The sequence below is a fragment of the Schistocerca piceifrons genome, chromosome 4, assembly GCF_021461385.2.
Source record: "Schistocerca piceifrons isolate TAMUIC-IGC-003096 chromosome 4, iqSchPice1.1, whole genome shotgun sequence".
Classification (NCBI taxonomy): domain Eukaryota; kingdom Metazoa; phylum Arthropoda; class Insecta; order Orthoptera; family Acrididae; genus Schistocerca; species Schistocerca piceifrons.
This window is the reverse complement of record NC_060141.1, coordinates 760,852,160-760,879,409: the sequence shown is the minus strand read 5'-3', so window position 1 is coordinate 760,879,409 and position 27,250 is coordinate 760,852,160. Positions and strand designations below refer to the sequence as shown.

General features: G+C 45.4%; 1 long non-coding RNA gene across 1 annotated transcript in view; it reads left to right on the top strand.

Annotated features, from left to right (window-relative positions):
• Window positions 1-6,327: 6,327 nt before the first annotated feature.
• The window catches only part of LOC124795390, a 73,431-nt gene continuing 52,508 nt past the window's right edge, over window positions 6,328-27,250 (top strand). Inside the window, exon 1 of the long non-coding RNA XR_007016685.1 lies at window positions 6,328-6,384. This is a non-coding gene — a long non-coding RNA (uncharacterized LOC124795390). The remainder of the gene's footprint in view (window positions 6,385-27,250) is intronic.

Here is a 27,250-nt window from a genome sequence, read left to right as displayed (position 1 = left end):
GTTAGCTTTACAGAGCATTCACACAAGGTTGCCGCCGGTGGCGACACCTACAACGTACTGACATGAGGAAAGTTTCAAACCGATTTCTCATACACAAACAGCAGTTGACCGGCGTTGCCTGGTGAAACGTTGTTGTGATGCCTCGTGTAAGGAGGAGAAACGCGTACCATCACGTTTCCGACTTTGATAAAGGTCGGATTGTAGCCTATCGCGATTGCGGTACATCTTATAGCGACATTGCTGCTCACGTTGGTCGAGATCCAATGACTGTTAGCAGAATATGGAATTGGAGGGTTCAGGAGGGTAATACGGAACGCCGTGCTGGATCCAAACGGCCTCGTATTACTAGCAGTCGAGATGACAGGCATCTTATCCGCATGGCTGTAACGGATCGTGCAGCCACGTCTCGATCCCTGAGTCGACAGATGGGGACGATTGCAAGACAACAACCATCTGCACGAACAGTTCGACGACGTTTGCAGCAGCATGGACTATCAGCTCGGAGACCATGGGTGCGGTTACCCTTGACGCTGCATCACAGACAGGAGCGCCTGCGATGGTGTAATCGAACGTGGGTGCACGAATGGCAAAACGTCATTTTTCGGATGAATCCAGGGTCTGTTTACAGCGTCATGATGGTCGCATCCGTGTTTGGCGACATCCCGGTGAACGCACAATGGAAGCGTGTATTCGTCGTCGCCATACTGGCGTATCACCCGGCGTGACAGTATGGGGTGCCATTGGCTACACGTCTCGGTCACTTCTTGTTCGCATTGATGGCACTTTGAACAGTGGACGTTACATTTCAGATGTGTTACGATCCGTGGCTCTACCCTTCATTCGATCCCTGTGAAACCCTACATTTCAGCAGGATAATGCACGACTGGTTGTTGCAGGTCCCGTACGGGGGTTTCTGGATACAGAAAATGTTCGACCGCTGCCCTGGCCAGCACATTCTCCAGGTCTCTCACCAATTGAAAACGTCTGGTCAATGGTGGCCGAGCAACTGGCTCGTCACAATATGCCTGTCACTACTCTTGATGAACTGTGGTATCGCGTTGAAGCTGCATGGGCAGCTGTACCTGTACACACCACCCAAGGTCTGTTTGGCTCAATGCCCAGGCGTATCAAGGCCGTTATTACGGCGAGAGGTGGTTGTTCTGGGTATTGATTTCTCAGGTTCTATGCACCCAAATTGCGTGAAATGTAATCACATGTCAGTTCTAGTATAATATATTTTTCCAATGAATACCCGTTTATCATCTGCCTTTGTTCTTGGTGTAGCAATTTTAATGGCAAGTAGTGTACTTGCAAAGTGTCTAATGTGAGGCGAAGATGGGGTGACAGTGGAGTTGGCCAGAATGTACACAAATATAGTGGGGGGAAATATAGACCCAGAAAATGATATAATACAATGTGATATGTGATCTGGAAACGGATGGAGTCATTGGAACTGAACACATTGGTAATTAAGTTTAAGTGTCTGGATGAGAGCCCTAAAGTGATGGGTCAAACAGCTGATATTAACTGAGGATGGTGCGCCGTCTTCCGCCTTCCTGTCGGGAAGTGGACTGCGGGTGCGCTGGTGGCTCGAATCGTAAGGCGAACAGTGAGTAAAATATTCCTAGTAATAGTAATGCTTCATTCACGTGATTTACGCGGATGATGTCACAGCCAGAGGGCAAGTGATTGGCCTCGGTGACGGTGGAGACCTGGATCGCACGGCTTGGCGTCAGCGTTTCGCCTGCCAGGTGCAGTATCGGCCGTTAGGCGCTCGGCCGCACTTTCAAACACGCGCTCCGCCAGTTACAACGTGCTTCCTGCAGACGCCACCGCAGCGCGAGGGCGCTGCCACGAACTGTTGCGGCGCTGCCGGTGGCACGGAAGCTTCCCTTTTCTGAAGCTTCAGCGGCGGGTGTACGTACATTCATGTCCGACCCCATTTAGTGTTTTTGCCGGTTGAATAACATTTACGAACTTTCACAGCGGCCAAGGCTCGACGTCATCTGAATAGAGATTGTTTTCTGACACGTTCCACATCATTACGAAGTGTCGTATTCATGATCTATGGAGCAAGAACTAATCTATGTATCTTTTGAATCTGTACATACCGGGTGATCAAAAAGTCAGGATAAATTTGAAAACTGAATAAATCACGGAATAATGTAGATAGAGAGGTACAAATTGACACACATGCTTGGAATGACATGGGGTTTTCTTAGAACCAAAAAAATACAATGTCCGACAGATGGCACTTCATCTGTTCAGAATAGCAATAATTAGCATAACAAAATAAAACAAAGCAAAGATGATGTTTTTTACAGGAATTGCTCAATATGTCCACCATCATCCCTGAACAATAGCTATAGTCGAGGAATAATGTTGTGAACAGCACTGTAAAGCACGTCCGGAGTTATGGTGAGGCATTGGCGTCGGATGTTGTCTTTCAGCATCCCTAGAGATGTCGGTCGATCAAGATACACTTGCGACTTCAGGTAATCCCAAAGCCAATAATCGCACGGACTGAGGTCTGGGGACCTGGGAGGCCAAGCATGACGAAAGTGGCGGCTGAGCACACGATCATCACCAAACGACGCGCGCAAGAGATCTTTCACGCGTCTAGCAACATGGGGTGGAGCGCCATCCTGCATAAACATCGTACGTTCCAGCAGGTGTTTATCAGTTAGGCTAGGGATGATGCGGTTCTGTAACATATCGGCGTACCTCTCACCCGTCACGGTAGCAGTTACAAAACCAGAATCACGCATTTCCTCGAAGAAAAAAGGCTTGATAACAGTAGCTGTGGTAAATCCAACCCATACCGTGACTTTCTCGTCTTGCAATGGAGTTTCCACGACAGTTCTAGGATTTTCGGTACCCTAAATTCTGCAGTTGTGGGCGCTGACAGGCCCTCGGAGCGTGAAATGAGCTTCGTCGGTCCACAACACGTTACTCAACCAATCGTCATCTCCCGCCATCTTTTGAAACGCACACACCGCAAATGCCCTTCGCTTCACTAAATCGCCAGGTAACAGTTCATGACGCCGAAGGATTTTATACGGATAGCATCGAAAGGTACGCCTAAGTGTATGGAATGACGGTGCGACGTGCGACTGCACGAGCGCTGACTTTCCCGTGCATAGGCGAACCCGCTACAGTCTCCATTTCTTCCTGAACTGTCTCTGCAGCATTACGTCTTGTGCTTGGTCGGCCACTACGTGGTCTATCGTCTAAACAACCTGTGGCTTCGAAGTTCGAAATCGTTCTCGCCACAGCTGCATTTGTCAACGGACCTTTACCCGTTAAAATCCCTTTCCTATGGCGATAGGATCGTAACGTTGAACTAGCACATTCCCCATTTTGATAATACAGCTTCACCAAAAGCGCCTTTTCAGGTAACGTCAACACGCTGCGACTGCTGGCGCATCTGATTCTCTCTCTCATTACAGCTCCTTTTATACACGATTGTCATGCGCAGTCACTGACGTTTTGCTGTCCAGCGCCATCTGTCGGACGTTTTGTGCTTTTTTTGGTTCTAATAAAACCCCATGTCATTCAAAGCATGTGTGTCAATTTTTACCTCTCTATCTACATTATTCCGTGGTTTATTAAGTGTTCAAATTTATACTGACTTTTTGATCACCCGGTATTTCTACATTCAATTCTACTGTTAATCTGATACTGCAAATACAGCAACAAGGTTATGCATTATTTTTACTGTTTAACATCACATGTATAATAAATTAATATCTGAATTCTCTGTTCGTGAACAGCGTCTGTTCCTCGCTCCTGTATCCACTAAAGAACCACATAGCGTGCAAAGGAAGACATAACACCAGGCAGGCAAAATTTGTAACAAATCCTCACCATGTACCTTGTTTGGTGACGTCGGGGCAGCTGTGGAGTTCTGATGCAAGAGCCGTGCCGTCGATGAGGGGAGGTGGTGACCAAGTGACAACACACTGGAATAGCCGGTGCTAAACTGTAATAGCAGGCATGTCCGAAGTCGATGGCGTACCTTGCAATTGGTGGTGATTAGCAACAAGGAGGGCTCGCAAGGATCAATGAACAGCAACAACGAAGCCAGAGATCCCCTAGTCCAGGGTCGAACACGCCACCCACCGAGGAGGTGGTCACCAGCAGAAGGAAGTCAACCAGCAGTGTGAACAAAAAAATGGTTCAAAGGGCTCTGAGCACTATGGGACTTATCTGCTGAGGTCATCAGTCCCCTAGAACTACTTAAACCTATCTAACCTAAGCACATTACACACATCCATGCCTGAGACAGGAATCGAACCTGCGACCGTAGCGGTCGCGCGGTTCCAGACTGTAGCGCCTAGAACCGCTCGGCCACCCCGGCCGGCGCAGTGTGAACACACCAAGTTGTCTATACTGACTTCACCTCATGTAGACGCCTGTAGCTACTGGAGGGGAATCCGTGGAATTTGGCTGCTGCTTCATCTGGTACTACAGTGGTTTTTGAGTCGCAAGTGTATTACACTATAGTGTTCGGCATCAGTTGCACACGTGGATACTACCTGAGAATATTTGGTGGGAGGGAGGGTCTGATATGGGGAGGGGGAGGGGCGGCGGTAATGGATTTGGGGGGGGGAGGGGGGGGTATATATGTGAGCCGGTTACTAAAGTATTTATCCAACGTTTGCACTCTCACCGCGGAATCCGCAGCAGGCTGGAGCGGAGGGACATAATCATTGGGCGATGATGACTTCGTTTGCTCTGGCTGTCTTGTTTGGTCACATGCTCCAGAGTCCTGTAACATTTACCAACTTCACCTTCCAGTGGTGCTGGTCAACGCTTTCTATGTCCTGAAAGAGCACACCTTCTTGTGAAATAGCGTCTGGAATTCGGGCAGACGGCTGTTTCCTGCCGGGGCCAGCGAGATATACGGGCCCTGCAACGAACTTGTGACGTCACACTATTCGGCTTGTCCGCCACACTTGGCGAACGCTCGTCTCCGTGCAGGGCCCACGGGAAATCGACATTTATTTGGAAAGGTGCCCTCCAAAGGTCTTAATTTTGTCGTGTGCTATCGAGGACTTGCATGGATTTAAACACGCAGTCAATAATTATTAAACTCGTCCGAAATAGTTACTCGCTCTCCGCCGCACTCTTTAAGGCCCTGTGCTATCACGTGCTGCAACGTACGCGCCACGGCCTGTCTTTCTCGTTCCTCCTGTATGACGTAGTTCTGCCTCTGTTGAAGCCATGGTGGATCACAAGCAATGAAACACTTGCACCATACCTCCATAGAGTGAGAATACGGAAGTAAGCGAAATTTGTTAGAAATCCTCACCGTATGACTTCTCTGAGACTCAAACATACATTATACAACAAAATTTGCGAATTTAGTGAACATTGTGAAAAAAAAATCATCACTGGGTTTCAAACCCGCGCACTGCGGCGCTATTAATGGTCGGGAACTGAGTAAACAGCTGCCTGCGTGCTTTTATAGGGCTTGATCAAGCACTTGCTTGAATCTGATCCACTATTTTTCGACGCCTTCAGTGTCTAGATCAAATTATCCTAGCTCTCGTCTGAGCAACTGACGCGAGTTACTCCTTATCAATATATTATCTTTTACCCTTCCTACTAAGTGTCTGTAGCTCTTTGCACCTTGGTAACCGTACTTGATACAACTACCTCATCATCACTTATTCCAATCTCTTAGTGGGCACCCTCGATTACTCCCTTGTATACGTTTAGCTCTTGAAGAAATCACTAGTGCCACATGTTATTCGCCCCAGCGCTGTTCAATAAATCTACATCTACATGGATACTCTGCAAATCACATTTAAGTGCCTGGCAGAGGGTGTGTACGAGATATTCTGGAAAAATAGCGGGGAAAGGGTTACAAAAAATATACCGACTAACTCTGAAAGAAAGAGCAGTTACCCAGAAAAAAAGGTCTTGCGAATTTTCGGAACAACGTTTCCAGTAATTATTCTATAACGAAATAAATAAAGCTACCGTAGGGACCTGAAAACTGAAACAGTTTGTTGTACTTAATTCCATTCTCTCCGCGCGCTTTCGCTTGCACGACGCGGCAAGAAAGTTAAGACAGCGCGGTAAGCAGGTAAGTTGCGTGCAGTAGATGAGGCTGATCATTATGACACTTCGACCATGTCCTTTGTTTACGGAAAGAACTCATCGCGTTCGCGGAAAAAATGCGCGTCGCCAGCTTTAAGAACGTGCATTACGGACGAGCCGATAAACTACTTATCGTACCGAAGATAAAAGAGCTTTTACTGTCCTACGGCTAGAACATATAAAAGCAAATACTCAGAATACGAACTCAGTCAGACGGCGCAATGACATGTTTAGTAGCAACGTTGTTGTGTGTGCTTTTCGCCGGTATTTGCTGCGGTAAGTACCACAAAGTAAATATCTTACTTGCTTCACGCTGTATTTACACGACAGTAATTAAGGGAAAGTAGTAGTATACTTCGCCCTGCACGAGTTTGCGATTTATAATAATTAGGTCTTCAAAAATTCCCATATGGTTATTGTTGTCCCTTTAAAAAGAAAAAGGCCGGAAAATGCAGAATCTTTAAGACAGCAATTTTAATGTGTGGGTGAAAATTATTAAAGTATTTCAGCCAAGAAATCTGCAAAAAGGGTAGCAGAAGTTATTCACTAAAACTAGCGTCGAATATTCCTGAGATCTAAGTGTTGCAGAATCTTAGAACATATTCTGACCTCAAATATAACGACATACATCGAACAGAGTAACATCCTCCAGCGCAACCAACATGGATTTCGAAAACATCAAAACATCGATCATATGAAACCAAACTCGCGCTTTCCTCACATGACATCCTGAAAGTCATGGACCAAAGCAGTTAGGGAATGCCGAAGAGCATTTGACTTAGTACCACAGTCAGACCTATCATCGAAAGTACGATCGTATGGTGGCATCGAGCAAAATTTCTGACTAGATGGAGGACTAGTTTGTAAGGCTACTCTGCATGTTACCTCTGATGCAGAGTGATCATCAGATGTAGGAGTAACAAGTTTGCTTGCGGGCCATCGTCTGCTACAAGTACAGAAATATTTGTTTTGTAAATAAAACCGCCTTTTCTTGCTGCTCACATGGCTCTGAGCACTATGGGACTTACCTTCTGAGGTCAATACTCCCCTAGAACTTAGAACTACTTAAACCTAACTAACCTAAGGACATCACACACATCCATGCCCGAGGCAGGATTCGAACCTGCGACCGTAGCGGTCGCGCGGTTCCAAACTGTAGCGCCTAGAACCGCACGGTCACACCGGCAGGCTTTCTTGCTGCACTGTAATTTATTTCTCCCAGATACATTTCGCCTTTTTTTTTTAACAATAAGGTATCTTCAGTGAGTCCTAGAACGATACAGTTTTGTTTTGATATGTGTTATTTTTAGATTATGAAACAGTTCCTGTCGTGTTTTTTATGGAAATAAACAATTCCTTATAGTTTGTGTTGGCATTTGTGTTTCCTTTCATCTGGTCTGAAGGTCGCACTACTACTTCATTTCCGAGCACATTTTTATATTACGAACTTTTTTCCTTCACACTGTTCACCATGATTGTCCTCATTTTTGTGGTGCACTATTGCTGTTTTGCGACTACTCCATGAACTACGCCACAGAGCATTTAAACCAAAACTCGAATCAGCTGATCACCAAACCTTTCAACTACTCTCTAATAGCTATTACATTCATATTCAGCACCCTAAAACTCAAACCATTACCCCCCCCCCCCCCCCCACACACATGAAACAAAAACATATACACACTCTTCAGCTCTCTCTCTCACACACACACACACACACACACACACACATCATGAAGAGACTTTAATTTTCAACATATACTTCGTTAGGTTGCCAACATGTAGGTAAACAAACCAAACCGGAGGAAACACGTAATGAACTCAAAATATTTTCGTTTTTACAAGCACAGTTTTCGAACAAACACATATAAATAGTGGCAAAAATAAGGATAAACATGGTGAACAGAGTGGAAGATAAAGTTCGACATATAAAAATGTGCTCATATTTCGGAAATGAAGTGGTAGTGCGACGTCCAGACCAGATGAGAGGAATCTCAGATGCCAACAAACTGAAAGTAATTACTTATTTGCATAAAAACCGATGTGAACTGTTTTACAATCTAAAAGTAACACATATCAAAAGAAAACTGTATTGTTCTAGATCCCACTGAAGACGCCTTACAGAAAAAAGGCGAAACGCGCTTGGGAGGAATAAATTACAGTGCAGCAAGGAAAAGGTGGTTTCTATTTACAAAACAAAGATGCGGATGTTCCTTAAGGTGTGCCCCCTGCTGTTCATGTTGTATAATAATGACCCTAGAAATTTCATTGATGGTGCTCTTATCTACAACGAATACTATCTGAAAAAAGCTGAACAAACAGTCATTTGATAAGATTCCGAAGTGGTGCAAAGACTGGCGACTTGCTTTAAATGTTCAGAAATGTAAATCTGTGCACTCCACCAAACGAAAAAAAAATATCAGTTGCTGCAAAATAAATGAATCACAGTTGTAATAGGTTCTCCCACAAAAGCACTTGGTTATAATAATTTGTAGGGACATGAAACAGAACCGTTACATAAGATGAGTCTAGGTAACGGAAGTGGTACACTTCGGTTCAGTGGTAGAATTCTAGGAAAGTGTGATCAGTCTTCAAAAGTGACTGTGTACAGAACACTCGTATGACCTATTGCAGAATATTGCTCAAGTGTGTGGGACTCGTACGAAGTAAGGCTGTCAAGAGATATTAAATGGTTCCAATGGCTCTGAGCACTATGGGACTTAACATCTATGGTCATCAGTCCCCTAGAACTTAGAACTACTTAAACCTAACTAACCTAAGGACAGCACACAACACCCAGTCATCACGAGGCAGAGAAAGTCAAGAGATATTGAATGTATACAAAGAAACGGCAGTATGAATGGTCACAAGTTTGTTTGACCGATGGAACAGCGTCACAGAGATGTGGAAAGAAAGCCGGCCGGAGTGGCCGTGGGGTTCTAGGCGCTACAGTCTGGAACCGAGTGACCACTACGGTCGCAGGTTCGAATCCTGCCTCGGGCATGGATGTGTGTGATGTCCTTAGGTTAGTTAGGTTTAGTTAGTTCTAAGTTCTAGGGGACTGATGACCTCAGAAGTTAAGTCGCATAGTGCTCAGAGCTATTTTTGTGGAAAGAAATGAACTGGAAGACTCTTTGAAGATTATGACCACTGCCCACCGAGAGGTTGAATGCCACCTGGTGACGCCACCGACACGTGACCCGGATCGGGAAGTACTCTATGTGACCATAAGTATCCAGACACCTGGCTAAAAATGACCTCCATTGGTAATGCTGGAATCCAGTATGGGGTTGGGCCACCCTTAGCCTTGATGACCCTTCCTCTCTCGCAGACATACGTTCAATCATGTGCTGGAAGGTTTCTTGGAGAATGGCAGCCGATTCTTCACGGAGTGCTGCACTGAGAAGAGGTATCGTTGTCGGTCAGTGAGGCCTGGTACGAAGACGGCATTCCAAAACATCCCAAAGATGTTCTATAGGATTCAGGTCAGAACTGTGTGCAGGCCAGTCCATTACAAGGATGCTTTTGTCGTGTAACCACTCCGCCACAGGCCTTGCATTACGAAAAGGTGTTCGATAATGTTAAAAGATGCAGTCACCATCCCTGAATTGCTCTTCAACAGTGGGAAGCAAGAAGGTGCTTAAAAATCGGTGTAGGCCTGTACTGTGTTAGTACCACGAAAACAACAAAGGGTGCAAGCCCCCTCCATGAAAAACACGACCACACCATAACACCTCGACCTCCGAATTTTACTGTTGGTACTACACAAACTGGCTCGCCATACCCACACCCTGCCATCGGATCGCCACATTTCGTACCGTGATTCGTCACTCCACACAATTTTCCACTGTTCAATCACACCAAGCGAGGCGTCGTTTGGCATTTAGCGGCGTGATGTGTGGCTTATGAGCAGCCGCTCGACCATGAAATGCAAGTTATCTCACCTCCCGCCTAACTGTCATAGTACTTGCAGTGGATCCTGATGCAGTTTGGAATTCCTGTGTGACAGTCTTGATAGATGTCTGCCTGTTACACATTACGACCCTCTTCAACTGCCGGCAGTCTCTGTCAGTCAACAGACGAGGTCGGTCTGTACGCTTTTGTGCAGTACGTGTCCCTTCACGATTCCACTTCACTATCACATCAGAAACAGTGGACCTAGGGATGTTTATGAGTGTGGCGTATGACACAAGTGACACCAAATCACCTGACCATGTGTGAAGTCTGTGAGTTCTGCGGAGCATCCCATTCTGCTTTCTCATGATACCTAATGACTACTGAGATCGCCGATATGAAGTAACTGACAGTAGGTGGTAACACAATGCACCTAATATGAAAAACGTATGTTTTGGGAGTGGCCGGATACTTTTGATCACACAGTGTATATGCGGAGCAGAGGCTAACGGGGAATCATTCCAGTGATAATGCGGGCTTCAAACGGAGGAATCCACTAGCATAAGCTACTCCGACGATAGACAGATTGTTATCGCCCCGCGTCTGGAAACCAGCATCTCGGACACGGCGAACCTGGTCGGCTGTATCGTGCTGCTTTCGCGAATATCTCTGCCAAGTTGCTGAAGGACTGCAAAACTGCGAGTGGACGACAAGGTAATGGACATCCGTGCCCGATCACAGAATGTGGAGATCAGAGGATTGCCCACTCTGTAAAACGGGACAGGACACATTCCCGTGTGGAGGAGATAGCCCGCCCAGCTAGCCGCGCGGTCTAACGCGCTGCTTCCCGAGCTTCAAATGCCGGTTTTGCAAATTTTCTCATTAGTGTTTCTCGGAAAGAACGTCGCCTTCCCTGCAGGGATCCCCATTTGAGTTCCCAAAGCATCTCCGTAACACAGATTGTTCGAACCTACCGGTAACAAACCTAGCAGCCCGCTTCCCGAGCGGGAAGGCGTGCCGGTCCCCGGCACGAATCCGCCCGGCGGATTAGTGTCGAGGTCCGGTGTGCCGGCCAGCCTGTGGATAGTTATTAAGGTGGTTTTCCATCTGCCTCGACGAGTGCGGGCTGGTTCCCCTGATTCCGCCTCAGTTACACTATGTCGGCGATTGTTGCGCACTGTCTCCACGTACGCGTAATCAATACTTACTCTACCACGCAAACATTTGGGGTTACCTTCATCTGGTATGAGACGTTCCCAGAGAGGGGAAGGGGGGGGGGGGGGGGGAGGTCCACGGAAGAGCCGAACCGCACAAATAACACTGGGTTCGGTGAGGGGCAGCCTGTTGTGCGGTTGTGAACCACTGACGGTTATGGCGGGAACGAAGCCTCTCCGTCGTTCTGTCGTTTCTATGCCTCCGGTTCAATACACACGTACACACACAATGGACGACATAGTAATAACAATCCCTGCCTTAGAGAAACAACTGAAAGATTTGAAAGTAAATAAATCACCAGGTACAGATGGAATGACAGTTCCATTTTACAAAGAGTACTCCTACGGCATTGGCCCCTGACCTATACTCCATTCACCGAAACAAGAGACGTTCTGTAAACACGGCAAGGTGCGTGACCACAGCGCTCCCGTCGAGGGGTGTACAAGGCAGGGGCGTCAGAAATTAAAAAATTAAAGTCGTGTTTTTTATAATTTGGCACCTAAGCATGATAAAGTGATCCGAGAACTACCTACCGACCCCTTTTTTTTTACATTACATTAAACTTTATTGTCACTGAAAAAGAGAAATATTTAAGCTTTCACGAAAAGTTGTTTTTTCGCGTTACTCTATATTCATCACGCCATATCTCTTAAACTGTGTGTCGCACAGCAAAATAATTTTATAATTGCCTTCAGTACTATATGTTGATGACGTCCGCAAATTTTCTGCGCAATAGAGTCAGAAATTGTGAAGTAATAAATTAAAATCTCACGTCTGATGCAGAACTTTTACCAAATCATCATCCGAAATATAGTACGCGACAAACTTTTCCCCTTTAAATTTTTTTGTGGGGGTGCAAGCGAGAAAAGTTTCAGAAAGGTTTGAATTTAATTTTGTAGTTTTTTCGAATGCGATGGGTGCAACCGTTTGTCATTTACGAGTGGAAACTCAAATGTGGAAATTAGACTGCATTATAGAGGAGAGAGAGAGGAGTGGTTTGTTATAAACCTCAATGAAAACAGTTCAAGTGCGACAGAGTGAACCTTGTTTCGTCCTTTCTCATTATTATTACTGGTATTGTTATTAAAATTAACAATTGTGTGTGAATGGAGCGTTTTGTTAGCAACCTGAATGAAAATAAATCTGCTTCGACAGAATGAACTCAGTTTAACATTATTGTTAAATTTATTTCGTACATTGTTGCCCAGGTTTCTCACGGTACGCTGTGACAGCTCGGCAGCCGGCTGAACGCCGCCAGCCGCAAAGCGTGCGCCAAGGATTTTTCCACACCCCTACGTATCATGTGAACACCGAATGCTTTCTCTGGAAACGAACGTAGCCGGTCACGTGACACTGTTTATGTTTCGTCCCAGCTCTCGGTGAATAGACTGTAGCTTGCGTTTATTGTGAATCTGTCGCCCAGCACAAAGTCCCAAGCGACTGAAACAAGGCGCAAATGACTTCAGTATATAAGAAGGGTAAAAGAACGAATCCGCAAAATTACAGACCAAAGACGCACGGGCGGTTTACGACGATAGAGGAGAGAGCCATGTGGTTAGATGTTCAACACCATAGGCGACACCATTTTAGTTTTTTTTATATTTTGACGACTATGTGGAGATGCTCCTTGGAAGAAACGGCTGCAACAAGGGAAGTAGCCACGACGTTTTAATTTTATTATAAATTTTATTGTGCCTGGTGCATGTTCCATTTTAGCGAGTTTTAACAGGTTCTTTTACTTTTTATTGTTCTGATGATGGAAGGTTGACTTCCGAAACGCATCAATCTTAGTGGTTTACACTATAAATAAGTGGTTGAGCCGATATATTTTTTAACACTGACAGACCAATGTCCCTAACTGCTGTTTGCTGCACAGTCCTTCAACATATTCTCCGTTCGAAAATAATAAACTTTCGTGAGACTGAGAAGCTTATGTCCACGAATGAGCATGGTTTTAGAAGACATCGCTCGTGTGAAACTCAATTTTCCTTTTCTCACATGATACACTGAGAACTTAGGATGAAGGACAACAGGCAGATTGCGAATTTATAGATTTCCTGAAAGCATTTGACACAGTGACCCACCGCAGGCTGTTAACTAAGGTACCAGCATATGGAATAAGTTCACAGCTATGTGAGTGACTCGAGGACTTCTTCAGTAATAGAACCCAGTACGTCGTTCATCAGAGACAAGGGTATCATCGAGAGTGCCCCAGGGCAATGTGACAGGACCGCCGTTGTTCTTTATCTACATAAATGATTTGGGGGGGCAGGGTGGGCAGCAATCTGCGATTGTTTGCTGATGATGCAGTGAATTTCCAGTTGATGTGGTGGCAGCTAGCCCTAAATGTGGAAAAAAATGTAAATTTATGTGGATGAGTAGGACGATCAAACCTGTCATGTTCGGATGCAGTATTACAAGTGTCCTACTTGACACAGTCAAGTCGTTTAAATATCTGGGTGTAACGTTGTCAAGCGATACGAGATGGAAAGAGCAAGTGAGAACTGTAGTAGGGAAGATGATCGGTACACTTCCTTTACTGGGAGAATTGTGAGAACTGTGGTAGGGAAGGTGATTGGTACACTTCGCTTTACTGGGAGAAGTTTAGGAAAGAGTGGTTCATCTGCAAAAGCAGAACGCATATAGGACGCTGGTGCGACCAACTCTTGAGTGCTGCCCGAGTGTTTAGGATCCTTACCAAATCGGACTGGAGAAAGACATCAAAGCAATTCAAAAGCGGGCTGCTAGGTTTGTTACCGGTAGGTTCGAACAATCTGTGTTACGGAGATGCTTTGGGAACTCAAATGGGGATCCCTGCAGGGAAGGCGACGTTCTTTCCGAGAAACACTAATGAGAAAATTTGCAAAACCGGCATTTGAAGCTGACTGCCGAACGATTCTACTACCGCCAACATAAACTGCGCGTAAGTACCACGAAGATAACACGGGAAATAAGGGCTCATATGGAGGCATATAGACAGTCGTTTTTCCCTCGCTCTGCCTGCGAGAGGAACAGCAAATGAAATTACTACTACTAGTACAGGATGCCTTCCGCCACGCACCGTACTGTGGCTAGCGAAGTATCTATGTAGATGTAGATCTGTGGCAAATTTGACAACGGAGTACAATGCTGGTGTAGGCCCAAGTGTTTCTGTGCACACTGTTTAACACATATTGTTGGCCAACTGAGCATGCAGGAAACGACCTGTACGGGTTCGCATGTTGACACAATGGCATCATCCATTCCAGTTGTGGTGGATGAAGAATCACTGATATAGGGCAGTTTCTTGTTACGCGATGTCAATGGTCGTGTCTGGATACTGAACTGATGGCACCATGACAGCTATGAACTATGTAAACATTATTGGGAACCACCTGAATTATTGCAAGCTTGATATCTACCCCAGTAGCAATGGAATCTTCCAGCAGGATAAGTGCCCATGTCATAGGGCCAGAATCGTGCTACAGTGGTCTGAGACGCATGGTTCTGAACTTGAGTCAGCAAATTCACCTGATGTGAAACCGACGGAACATATCTGTGATGCAATCAGGCGTCATTTCTGTGCCCGCAAACCACCGGCCGGTAATTTACGGCAACAGCGTGACTTGTGACCAGACGTCTGGTGCCACGTACCTCCGGAAACGTACCAAGGACTTGTCGAATCTATGCTACTAAGAATCGCTGCTGTACTGAGTTACAAACCTGAACCAACACGCTGTTAAAAAATGGTTCAAATGGCTCTGAGCACTATGGGACTCAACTGCTGAGCCCATTAGTCCCCTAGAACTTAGAACTAGTGAAACCTAACTAACCTAAGGACAACACAAACATCCATGCCCGAGGCAGGATTCCAACCTGCGACCGTAGCGGTCTTGCGGTTCCAGACTGCAGCGCCTTTAACCGCACGGCCACTTCGGCCGGCAACACGCTGTTAAACATGTGAGTGTAATGTCCTTGTATCTTCATTTGGCAGATGTCCACATGTAGTTCAAATGCTTTCCTGATGCGCCTACCCTCATCTCTCGCGGCAAACGCCACAGGAACCTGCTATTCGGTCGAATGTGTGCATCTATCGTCCTGGAGTGCCTTGCAGGTGGCCTGTATATTCAGTATGACAATGCATGACTCCCTCACTCTAGAACAGAGTCAGAATCGTTCTTGGAACACTCAGCGGGTATGAGGGTGTTTATCTGGTCCTGTGGTCACTTGACCTGAACCTGGTCTCTGCGAGTTGTCGGTTGCAGTTAAAAGCACCGGGACACGATGGCTCCACAAAACTTTCTAGCCCATGCCCCGATATGTCCTCTATGTCAGTTGCGTAAAATGTGCTGCTGTCTGCTACCAGTTAGGTTTCTTTAACACTGTTGCTTCTTGTAGGACGTTAGTACCCTACTTCCAAAAAGAGATAAACAGAAGAAGAAAAGACGACAAATTACAGATAATCGCCATAAACCAGAATTATGCTTTCTGCATGTGAATGTAACACTTCCTGCTTCAAATAGGTGCACGAATGAATGGCATTTGCACTTAAGTTGTGAACTCTTGGAGAAGGGTACAGTGACAAGATAAAACCCTGTTTGGATCCTATTTCCCTTAAAACAGTCCCCCGATGCCTTGAATATCAGATAACACACAGATCCCGCTCTTGACAGAGATGAATGTACGAATAGGGTTTTTTACAAAAATTTGGCTTTCCTGCTGAGACAAATTTACTTTTATTAATTCTTGGAAACCACAACGAGCACAGTGCCAAAGCTGTGAGCTACAGTAAGCAACCAAACAATTAACCATGATGTTGTAGTAATGTTCCACTTGAGGTCCTATGATAGTACATATCGCCATCCGCCGGCCGCTGTGGCCGAGTGGTACTAAACGCTTCAGTCCGGAACCGCACTGCTGCTACGGTCGCAGGTTCGAATCCCGGCTCGGGCATGGATGTGTGTGATGTCCTTAGGTTAGTTAGGCTTAAGTAGTTCTAAGTCTAGGGGATTGATGACCTCAGATGTTAAGTCCTGTAGAGCTTACAGCCATCTGAACCATATCGCCATCCAGTAAACCTGTCTAGCTAGTTCTCAATGTTCACTGTATGAGCGGACAGAAACAAATTACCAATAGTGTTTTGTTCTCGTATAATAGTGACTTCTCCGTCGGCTAGGCCAGTTTGACAGTACTACTTTTTGTTTATAGTTTTAGAGGTCATTAAATTTAGCGTTTTGTGGGGAGCGCTGGATCATTTGACGGTTCATATCGTCCTCCTGTTTTGGCTACTTTGTTTATATGCTCTCTGCACTTTCTACAGTGCCCTACTTGAACCTGGCTTCAGCTCTGTGAGGTACATTCATGTGTGGTTTTGACTGACTTACAAGGGGATGTCACGACGCTGGGGTCACAGATTTACTTCACACTTTGTACACCTTTAGTAGGTCATTATTACAACGTAATGTGCACATAGTACGGTGCAATACTCTGGCAATTCCGAGAAAATCGCAAGAGAAGTTTTACGTGTCTACCATGTTACTGATATATCTGTGCCTAGGTGCTCGTCGTTCGTGGGGGTGAAGTGGATTGCCGGCACAATAGCTCACCGTGTTAGATCAGAGAGCTGCTTGCCCTCTACAATAAAAAAAAAAACTGAGTGCTGGCATTAACGAATGACTTGAACAAATGTAAAAAAAAAAGAAAAAAGTTTGTTTGCGTTCGAGCTACATAAGACGAATGTGTATGAGGCGACGGTTCGACTCCTGCTCAAACTTAATTTTTAATCTATGTTTTTTCGTCACTGATTATATTATTTAATTTATATGACATTTGAGAGGTAACATAATTTTTAAAAAAACCATCTGTATTTGAGTCAAGTTTTAGTGAATTTCATGCCATTTGACTACTATTTTTAATTAAATTTAATTATCAGAACTGTAGTGGCGTGGCAAGACAGCCAAGCCACTCGGAGGTAGCCGAAAGGCACGCGTTAGGCTCACGCAGATTGGCGTGAGGTCTGGAACAGTTAAAGGATTTGAGTCTAGCAAATAAAGTACGTAGTTGATATAATACTTAACTTTAATCCACAATTGTAGAACATCTCTCGTTACGGTACATGCTCCACAATATTAATTATCAAATGCTATGGCGCCTTGCTAGGTCGGCCGGCCGAAGTGGCCGTGCGGTTAAAGGCGCTGCAGTCTGGAACCGCAAGACCGCCACGGTCGCAGGTTCGAATCCTGCCTCGGGCATGGATGTTTGTGATGTTCTTAGGTTGGTTAGGTTTAACTAGTTCTAAGTTAGGGGACTAATGACCTCAGCAGTTGAGTCCCATAGTGCTCAGAGCCATTTGAACCATTTTTGAGCCTTGCTAGGTCGTAGCAAATGACGTAGCTGAAGGCTATGCTAACTATCGTCTCGGCAATTGAGAGCGTATTTGTCAGTTAACCATTGCTATGAACGTCGGCTGTACAACTGGGCGAGTGCTAGTACGTCTCTCTAGACCTGCCGTGTGGCGGCGCTCGGTCTGCAATCACCGACAGTGGCGACACGCGGGTCCGACATATACTAACGGACCGCGGCCGATTTAAAGGCTACCACCTAGCAAGTGCGGTGTCTGGCGGTGACACCACAAGAACAAACATATTTATATCTATCGAGGAGTAACTGAAGAAACGCATAGAGTTTTCCTGAAAATATTTGCCTGTTGTGATTTACGAAATTTACATGCAGTCTGATAAAGCACCCGGAACTACTTTGCACCTGAGCGCTTCGAGCTGCAAATGCCTTATACAGGTTCGTCGAACGCTAACCGCGTTCTCGAACGCTAACCGCTTGACCCCCACGAATTCTAATGTGAGGCATCTACGCACAGATACGTTACATAATAGGCGCGTCAAACTTCTCTTACAACTTTCTAGGTATTGGCAGAGTAGTGCACCTATCTGCTTGCTCGTTATGTTGTTTTAATAACGTACTAAAGGTGTACAAAATTTGAAGTAAATCCATCAACCTAACGTCGTGGCCACCCCTTGTCAGCCAATTTATTTTGTGCATGAATTTTACTGGAATCTTCTTTAAGGGCATTGTAACTCTTCTTACTTTCCATACTTTTAGAAAAAATTGGAGAATATTTCCGATTTGTGCAAGACATGATTTACTTATTTCTTTTACCCATAGATGTTTCACAATAACACATGAGATGGCAGCAGAAACTTTGTGTTTGCCAGAAAGTGCGTGTGTAACTCTTAAAACGACAATCGTGAACAAACTAGGTGTCTTCAAATGTCTAATCCAATGGCAAACAAAACGACAGCAGCAGAAACGGTGTCAAATTGTATAAAATAAATTATATATGGCATTACTGTCACAAAATACGTGGCAGCGTTATGTGAGTCAGAATAATGGGGAAACCGCTGAAGGTAGTGCATAAAGTCTGAAACATACATGGTTAAAAGAAAAATGAATGAAAGACTGCCGACTCGCCGAGCTATCCAGCGTGCCTAAGGATGCACACACAGAACGCTGGCCAGCCCCCAGGCAACATGGCAGCAGTCCCATTACGAGTAGAATGTTGCGAGCGCTCCGTTAGCTTTGCACTCTTGCACACACGATTTTACAGTGACTAATCGATAAACGAATTTGATTTTTGCATTACTTATAGCTCTACGTGTCAACTTTATTACGAAATGCCCATAATTTCGTAAATGATGATAATTATTGTGATTTTTCTCATTTAAGCAAGACACTACGCGAAATTCTAAAAGTTTCAATGACAAATACGAGTCCTATGATTTTGCAGTCGACGCATATTACATCATGCAATGCTACGTATGATATTTAGCTAACATACTGAAATTTTCTTTAGACTTGGGAGGAGATCTCTATCTCCAGTCTTGAGAAAATCGATTTCACGAGCACACTTAGTTTCGATCAGGCACGCCGCGATAAAGCCAGAATGAAATATTTATAACATCCCTTGTACATCAAACGGTTTGAGATATCGAAACGAGTTTTTTTATGGTCACGATGTGGAACTGTCTCATCTACGGTAATATAGGACATGCAATAGTTCGTATTTTAGTTTTTTCAATGCAATATTGTAAATTTTTAGCATCATACTAGCTAGCATACTCATGCTTCCAGAAAAATAATAATAAATTAAAGATGATCTGCATTTTTGCAACTTCACTACTACTGTTTTCCTGTTATATCCCTCACAGCTGTGTCATTCTAGCGGGATTTATAATTTTCTTGTTGCTAAAACACATACACAAAGATTTTATGTTGGTCAGGAAATATGTTACATTTCATTTTGTTGTTGTTTGAATTACATATTCTGGGTCTTATTTTGTTGTCAGATGTCAGTGCGTACCATGCTGTCCTATTTGCAGGTTTTTCATCTTGTGCGCTTCGTTTGTTCTCTGTTGTCGGTTTTTACTGATGTGTTGTGCTGTAATACTGCTGTGTGTATTCTGTGCTAGTTCTTTTTTTAACGTTGCGTGTGCCCTGTGGCTGCCAAAAGAAATCAGCCATACGGCTAAATCAATACAACAATTTATCTGCAAACATACGGATATCTGAATGGAATGACCTGTAAACAACAGTAAAATTTTGTGAGGTTTTGAAGTAGGGTACTATTTAGTGTGTGTTATTTATAGATCATGCTGCGTATTTTAACACCGTTTACTTACGTTTTCTCTTGCTCATGTGAGAATTCTGGGTCTTGTTTTGTTGCTGTGGCTTAGATGCACGTTTCATTGCACAGTTTACGTTTTTAATTTGCCGTCGTTTGTTTTACTGTTTTGTTTTCGATCAACAGCCGCGAAAATTGAATTAGTTCTGCCGTTTTTTTTTAAATTTTGTTTGTGTGTTGTGTGTGTTCGGTCTGCTAGACCGTTAATCGCCACTCAATACAGAGTCCTGCAGGACTCCATTCTCCTGGATATGCATGGAACTATGGAAGTCACCATCTCGGACACGGAAAGTACGGAGCGACAGGATAAAAATCTGGAGTGGTCCCCGGAGACCCCACTTATACAATGTGGCAAGGATATGATGTCGCCAAGTCGTGTCGTATGCTTTACGTAAGTCAAAAAAGATGGCAGTCAGGTGTTGCCGTCTGGGAAAGGCTGTTAGGAGGGCAGACTCGATGAACACATCAGTGGTAGAGCGACCCTGGCGGAAGCTGCTCTGACATGGAGCCAGCAAGCCACGTGACTCCAGGACCCAAACAACCGCTGACATACCACACGTTCCAGCAGGTTACAAAGAACGTTGCTGAGGCTGATGGGCCGACAGCTATCCACATCAAGCGGGTTTTTACCGGGTTTGAGCACCAGAATGGTGGTGCTCTCCCGTCATTGCGATGGAAAGACACCACCACATCAGAGCCGGTTGAAGATGATGAGAAGATGTCGCTTGTATTCAGATGAGAGATGTTTAATCATCTGGCTGTGGATGCGATCGGGCTCAGGAGCTGTGTCGGGGCAATGTGCAAGGGCACTGAGGAGCTCCCACTCTGTAAATGGGCCGTTATACGATTCAAAAAAATGGTTCAAATGGCTCTGAGCACTATGGGACTCAACTGCTGAGGTCATTAGTCCCCTAGAACTTAGAACTAGTTAAACCTAACTAACCTAAGGACATCACAAACATCCATGCCCAAGGCAGGATTCGAACCTGCGACCGTAGCGGTCTTGCGGTTCCAGACTGCAGCGCCTTTAACCGCACGGCCACTTCGGCCGGCTATACGATTCACTTCAGCGTGTAGTGAATGAGAGGACGTTCCATTCCAGCCGCCGTTTGAGTGTGCGAAAGGCTGGGGGGTAATTCTCCGACGCCGAGGCTCGAGCAAAGTGCTCGGCAATCGCGTTTGCGTCGGTACATAGCTCGCCATTTATGGTAACACCAGGGACAGCTGTTGGGGACTGGTAACTGGAAAGACGTTTGATCTTTGCCCAGACTTGGAAAGGTGACGTGTGGCACCCAATGGTGAAGACGTATCTCTCCCAACAGTCCTTCTTCCGTTGTTTAATAAGGTAGCAAAGAGGGGCACGGAGCCGTTTTAAGGCTATGAGGTGCACCAGGGAAGGTGCTTATGCCGCTGTAGAGTTCGCCGACGCTCCTTAATTGCTTCAGCAACTTCCGGCGACCACCAAGGGACTGCCTTACGCCTCGGGCACCCTAAAGAGCGAGGGATCGCGTTTTCTGCCTCAGCAACAATTATGCTTGTCACCTGCTCAACCACCACATCGATGTTACCGTGTGGGGGAGATTCAGTGGTGACACCAGAGGTGAAAGTTTCCCAGTCCGCCTTGTTCAATGTCCATCTAGTCAGGCATCTATGTGTCTGACGCTGGGGCAGTGACAGGAAGATGGGGAAGTGGTCACTACCACACAGGTCGTCATGTACTCTCCAGAATGAGATTTTCACTCTGCAGCGGAGTGTGCGCTGATATGAAACTTCCTGGCAGATCAAAACAGTGTGCCGGATCGAGACTCGAACTCGGCACCGAGTTCCAGTCTCGGTCCAGCACACAGTTTTAATCTGCCAGGAAGTTTTATATCAGCGCACACTCCGCTGCAGAGTGAAAATCTCATTCTGGAAACATCCCCCAGGCTGAGGCTAAGCCATGTCTCCGCAATATCCTTTCTTTCAGGAGTGCTGGTTCTACAGGGTTTGCAGGAGAGCTTCTGTAAAGTTTGGAAAATAGGAGACTAGGTACTGGCAGAAGTAAAGTTGTGAGGACGGGGCGTGAGTCGTGCTTGGGTAGCTCAGTTGGTAGAGCACTTGCCCGAGAAAGGCAAAGGTCCGAGTTCCAGTCTCGGTCCGGCACACAGTTTTCATCTGCCAGGAAGTTTCATGTTCTCTCCAGTTATAGATGGGAGAAGTCCTGGGCTGCAAATTGATAAAACAATGGCCGCATAACTACCATCAGCCACACTGAAATGTGTGGTGGCCTTAGTATTTAAGAGGCAGAGGTCGAATTGCGACGATAATGTTTCGACATCTCTGCCTCTGCCAGTAAGCATGGTACCACACCACAAGGGGTTATGGGCATTAAAATCTCCCAGAAGTAGGAAAGGTTTAGGGAGTTGATCAATCAGTGCAGCTAATACATTCAGGGGTACTGCGCCAGCTGGAGAAAGATAGACATTGCAGACAGTTATTTCCTGCGCCATCCTTATTCTGCCAGCCACAGCTTTAAGAGGGGTTTGAAGGGGCATATGCTCACTACAGACCGAGTTTAGGACATAACCACAAACTCTATCTGACACTCGATTATAGTCGCTACGGTTCCCGTAATATGCCTTATAGCCGCGGAGGGCAGGGGTCCGCTTTGCTGAGAACCAGGTTTCCTGGAGGGCAACGCACAAAGCGGGTGTAAAGCATAGCAATTGCCATACCTCAGCCAGGCGGTGGAAAAGAACCACTGCAATTCCACTGGAGGATGACATCGTGAGACTCAGAGTCGCCTGCTGCCACCGATTTATTGCCTGAGCAGTATATATCCATTGTGTCTGAGGGTCTGGCGAAATCTTGGTCCTCAGTGGACGCCCAAAACTCCACCCCATCCTCAGCCACAGAGCTTGTAGGTAGCGTTGGTGTGGGTGCCACCGCAATTTTCTTGGTCTTAGCGCTTTTCGACTGAGGATGAGCGTGAAGCCCTATGACCAGCTGTTTTTGGGTTCTTCATCCACTGGCTGGTGTCGTCTTTCCCACTAGAAGAAACCTGGGAAGGGAGTGATCCAAGCGACCCCTTCCTAGCGAGAGAAGCCGAAGAAGACTTACACTTCTCTGGCTTAGAAGTGTGGACAGACGTCCCCAATGGTTGAGGGGGGAGGGTGTTGGTCCAAACTAGGTGGTGTATTAGCAACAGGGAGGGAAATGCCTCCCACCACCAAGCGGACAGGTGTAGTCTTCCTGCTCTGAGAGGTGACCTGGATTGGCAGACCTGATGGTCCCATAACTGTTGTAGCAGCAGCGTAAGATGATGTCAGGATGCAGGTGTTCAAATTTTCTCTTAGGCTCAGTGTAGGTCAGTCGGTCCAGGGACTTGTACTCCATGATTTTCCTTTGTTTCTGGAGAACCCTGCAGTCAGGCGAGCAAGGCGAATGGTGCTCTCTGCAGTTTACACAGATGGGAGGCAGGGCAAATGGAGTACTGGGATGTGATGGGCGTCCGCAATCTCAGAATGTGACGCTGGAAGTACAGCGGGAAGACATATGGCTGAACTTCCAGCACTTAAAGCACTGCATTGGGGGGGGGGGGGGATATAGGGCTTTACAATGCAGCGGTAGACCATCACCTTGACCTTCTTGGGCAATGTATCACCATCAAAGGTCAAGATGAAGGCTTTTGTGGCAACCTGATTATCCTTCGGACCCCGGTGGACACGCAAATGAAACGTACACCTCGCCACTCTAAATTGGCGTGCAGCTCATCGCTGAACTGCAAAAGGAGGTCACTGTGAAATATGATACCCTGGAACATATTTAAGTTCTTGTGGGGTGTGATGGTTACAGAAACATCCCCCAGCTTGTCACAAGCGAGTAACTCCTATGACTGGGTAGAGGATGCTGTTTTGATCAAGACTGAACCCATATCTCATTTTGGACAAGCCCTCCACCTCCCTGATCTTGTCCTCTAAATGCTCAACATAAAACTGAGACTTCATTGTCATGAAAGATTCCCCATCAGCTCTCGAACATACAAGGTACTGGGGCGAATAAGATCTGCTGCCATCCTTAGCCTGACATTCCTTCCATGGTGTGGCCAGGGAGGGGAACCATTTGGGGTCACACTTCTGTGTGTTGAATTGAGCTCGTGATCGCTTAGACACAGCTGATGTTTCACCACCAGCAAGAGATGATGGACTACGCTTCATCGTGTGTCATCCACCTGATGCCACCCACTCTGACCAGGGGCACTCTCCACGTACGCCACGCATCCTGCGCCATTTCCGGAAGTCCCAATGCCCCAGGGGAATGGGCATCTACCCCTTGGCATACATGGGTAGTTAACAGCGCAGGCATCAGCAGAGCGATCCCTGTGTGGTCAGGGGCTACAACCAACAGGGTACATGGTGGCCCCACCACAACGGATTGGCTATCATGCTGGATATCAGGGTCAAAGAAGTCTATGGTAATTGTCAAGGCAGAAATCGACACTGCATAGTGCATGGTGGAAAACGCACCCAGGAAGGTGTCCTCCACCAAGAGATGGAGAATGGGCAGGACTGCAATGCAACAACAAGAAAGTGGGCTAAAGATCTCAATGCACGATGGACACGATGCTTCTTGTAAGGTGCCCTTCCCCAATTGGCTCGCTCTTTAGGAAAATTTTGAAGAATGGAGGTCAAACCCTACAGGGGACCATCACATAAAGGCCGAAACATATGAAACTCCTTTTAATCGCCTTGCACGACAGGCAGGAATACCTCGGGCCTATTCTAACCACCAGACCCGTAGGGTGGGGGGGGGGAGGTGGCGGCCGAGGGTGTTTGACGTAAGTGGTCAGACGTCCGCGGGCTGGTGGCGCAGCGATGTTCTCAACAAAACTATATTTTGTAATGTAGGGCTAGCAGTTTGGATATTAAGTCGTCCTACCGTAACTGGTCGTAGGATTCGTGCCAGCGTGTAAAGGTCGCTGCTATAGTTAAAGTTGTTTGCTGTATTTTCTACCACTCTGGCTACATGTGATCCTACTGAGAAATTAATTCTAAATCCGGAAAGTTCCAGTCATATCACATTTCCTTCCTTCAAAAGTACCTGTATTCACTTTAAAAGTATTCTTCCTGAAAGTCACGGGTCTGTAGCTGGCGACTTTTTTGAGTTCCTGTTGTTGTTATCATAGTGCTGGTCGTTTTCCACTGTTCAGCAAAGTACTGTGGTTGTAAGCATTTGTTAACACTGTTCGTCAGAAGGACAACCGGTTTTCGAAGCAGTTTATTAAACTGTCGCAATGCTATGCTGTAACGCTGCTGATGTTTTTTTCCTGTTTTTAAGCCTCCGTATCACCTCAGTAGGTGTCATTAACTGTGGACTCTGTTCACTTTATCTTTTCCAAGAATTTCCACTAGTTGTATTATTTTTATTTTTTAATTATTCCCCTACTACTGTTAGGCATAGTTTTATCATCGATTAGAAAAATTCGGAACAATAACAGTGAGTAATATGTCATTGCTGCGGGAGTCTCGATAGCTCTTTATCGTGTCCTCGATATTTTTAACGCCTTCAGAATTTGCCATTCGCTTTATTCTGTAATAGAAATACTGTTTCGTTTGCCTTTTCGCTAATCCCGTTTCCGTAGACCTTTTCGCAAGTCCTATTTGTATAGTCCTCTTCGCAGTCTGTACACCTCCCCTTAGCGCTTCGAGTGCCTGTCCTTTTTAAGTTCTAATTCTTGAAAGAAATGGTATATCTGAATCGCATTGGGGTAACATTTTAAATTTTCCCCATTTACATACTATATGTTACTGCTGATTCCATGTTTCATGTTAGTATTAGTCTCAGCTGATCACTCTTATTACTACATGCAACTAGCTGTAGGTGCAGTTGCATGAACTAAGATATAGTAGCTCTCGATGATGGTCTGATGCCTTGTCCCTGACAATCATTCACCAGAACACAACGTAACGTCAATACAAAAATATTGTAAATTTCAATTATCAGATTGTCACAGTGTGATGACTGAAATTTGTTATAACATTTTGTGTAATGATTATACATTGTGCTCTGCCGGAAGATTATACGTATCGAGTGGGGCAAATGGGCAAAGAATGTGAAAACGTTCTTTAAGCTGGGCAGAACGTTTCTGTTTTAACTACGTTGTCTGGCGTTACAAGTCAAATGTGTTGCACGTTGGATTTAGATCCAATCCGGTGCTTGGGTGTTGCATGACCTGCCTCATTAGCTGTCCACGAGGGCTCAAATACGTTGCAGCAAGTATGACTTTCTCTGTGTTTGTCTATGTGTCTATGCCCTCTTTTCTTACGTCTGTCAGTATGACACACAGGTATCCCATCTCACATTTTGGAGGAGAGTACGTCGGGAAATAAAAATTTCATATAAAACTTGTTGCTGGCGTAGGTCTATGAAAGTTACATCAAATTCACTTTTAAAAATAGCAACTCCCATATTTTATTGCATATTATGACTGTGCTAAAAAGAATCTTTTGTCTGCAACTTGATGGCATTAACTTTTATGAACTACCTCTTTTTTACTGCTGGCAGTCGAAATTAGCACCATGAGCAAGTTGCGTGAATAGACTATGCACATCATGTGGCCGTGATAAATGCTCAATGATCTTTCATTCTGCAGCGAAGTCGTCGATATTTTGAAACTCCCTACCAGGTTAAAACTGTTTTCCATATCTGGAATCAGATCCGTATCCTTGTCTGTGGGAGGTTAATGCTCTCAGAACTGAATGATGTCGGAGTCCGCTCACTTAGTGTCCTCGTGGAGCACATTGGTTGAATGTTGCAAGTTAATTTCGACTATTTTCATTGGTTACGATGCTGTGTATTAGGGTAATGCAAATAAGTTACAAATTAGAGCTACTTAGTGTTTAGCAAAGAATGATTAACATGCAAAAAATTGACAGTAAAGAGTATAAAAATTGAAGTTCATTCTATTACTACCTACTACAGTGCAATCTGTAGGATGTAATTGGTTACCTTGTGACCGCGTTGTCTACAACAACTTAAAAAACATTGTGACACTGCCCACAACGAAATTGTGTGCTGTCTGCTTGAGCTGCGGGCACGTGACGCAGTAACGGAAGTACAAGATGATTAAAAAAGAACAGATATCAGTTGTTTATTACAAACTATGAAATATGAAAACACATTGTGCATGTCACTGGATAGAGGAAGGTTCACAGTTTTATGTTCGCACAGACACTGTACCATACAGTCATCACGAGCATCATGCGCTCTCGAGAAACATCGAAATGGTAATCAATTTCATTCCTCGCACGAATCAACACATCTCTGTTTGTCGAATCGACAGTTTCAACAATTCGATTTCTCAGCCCCTGAATACCAGCT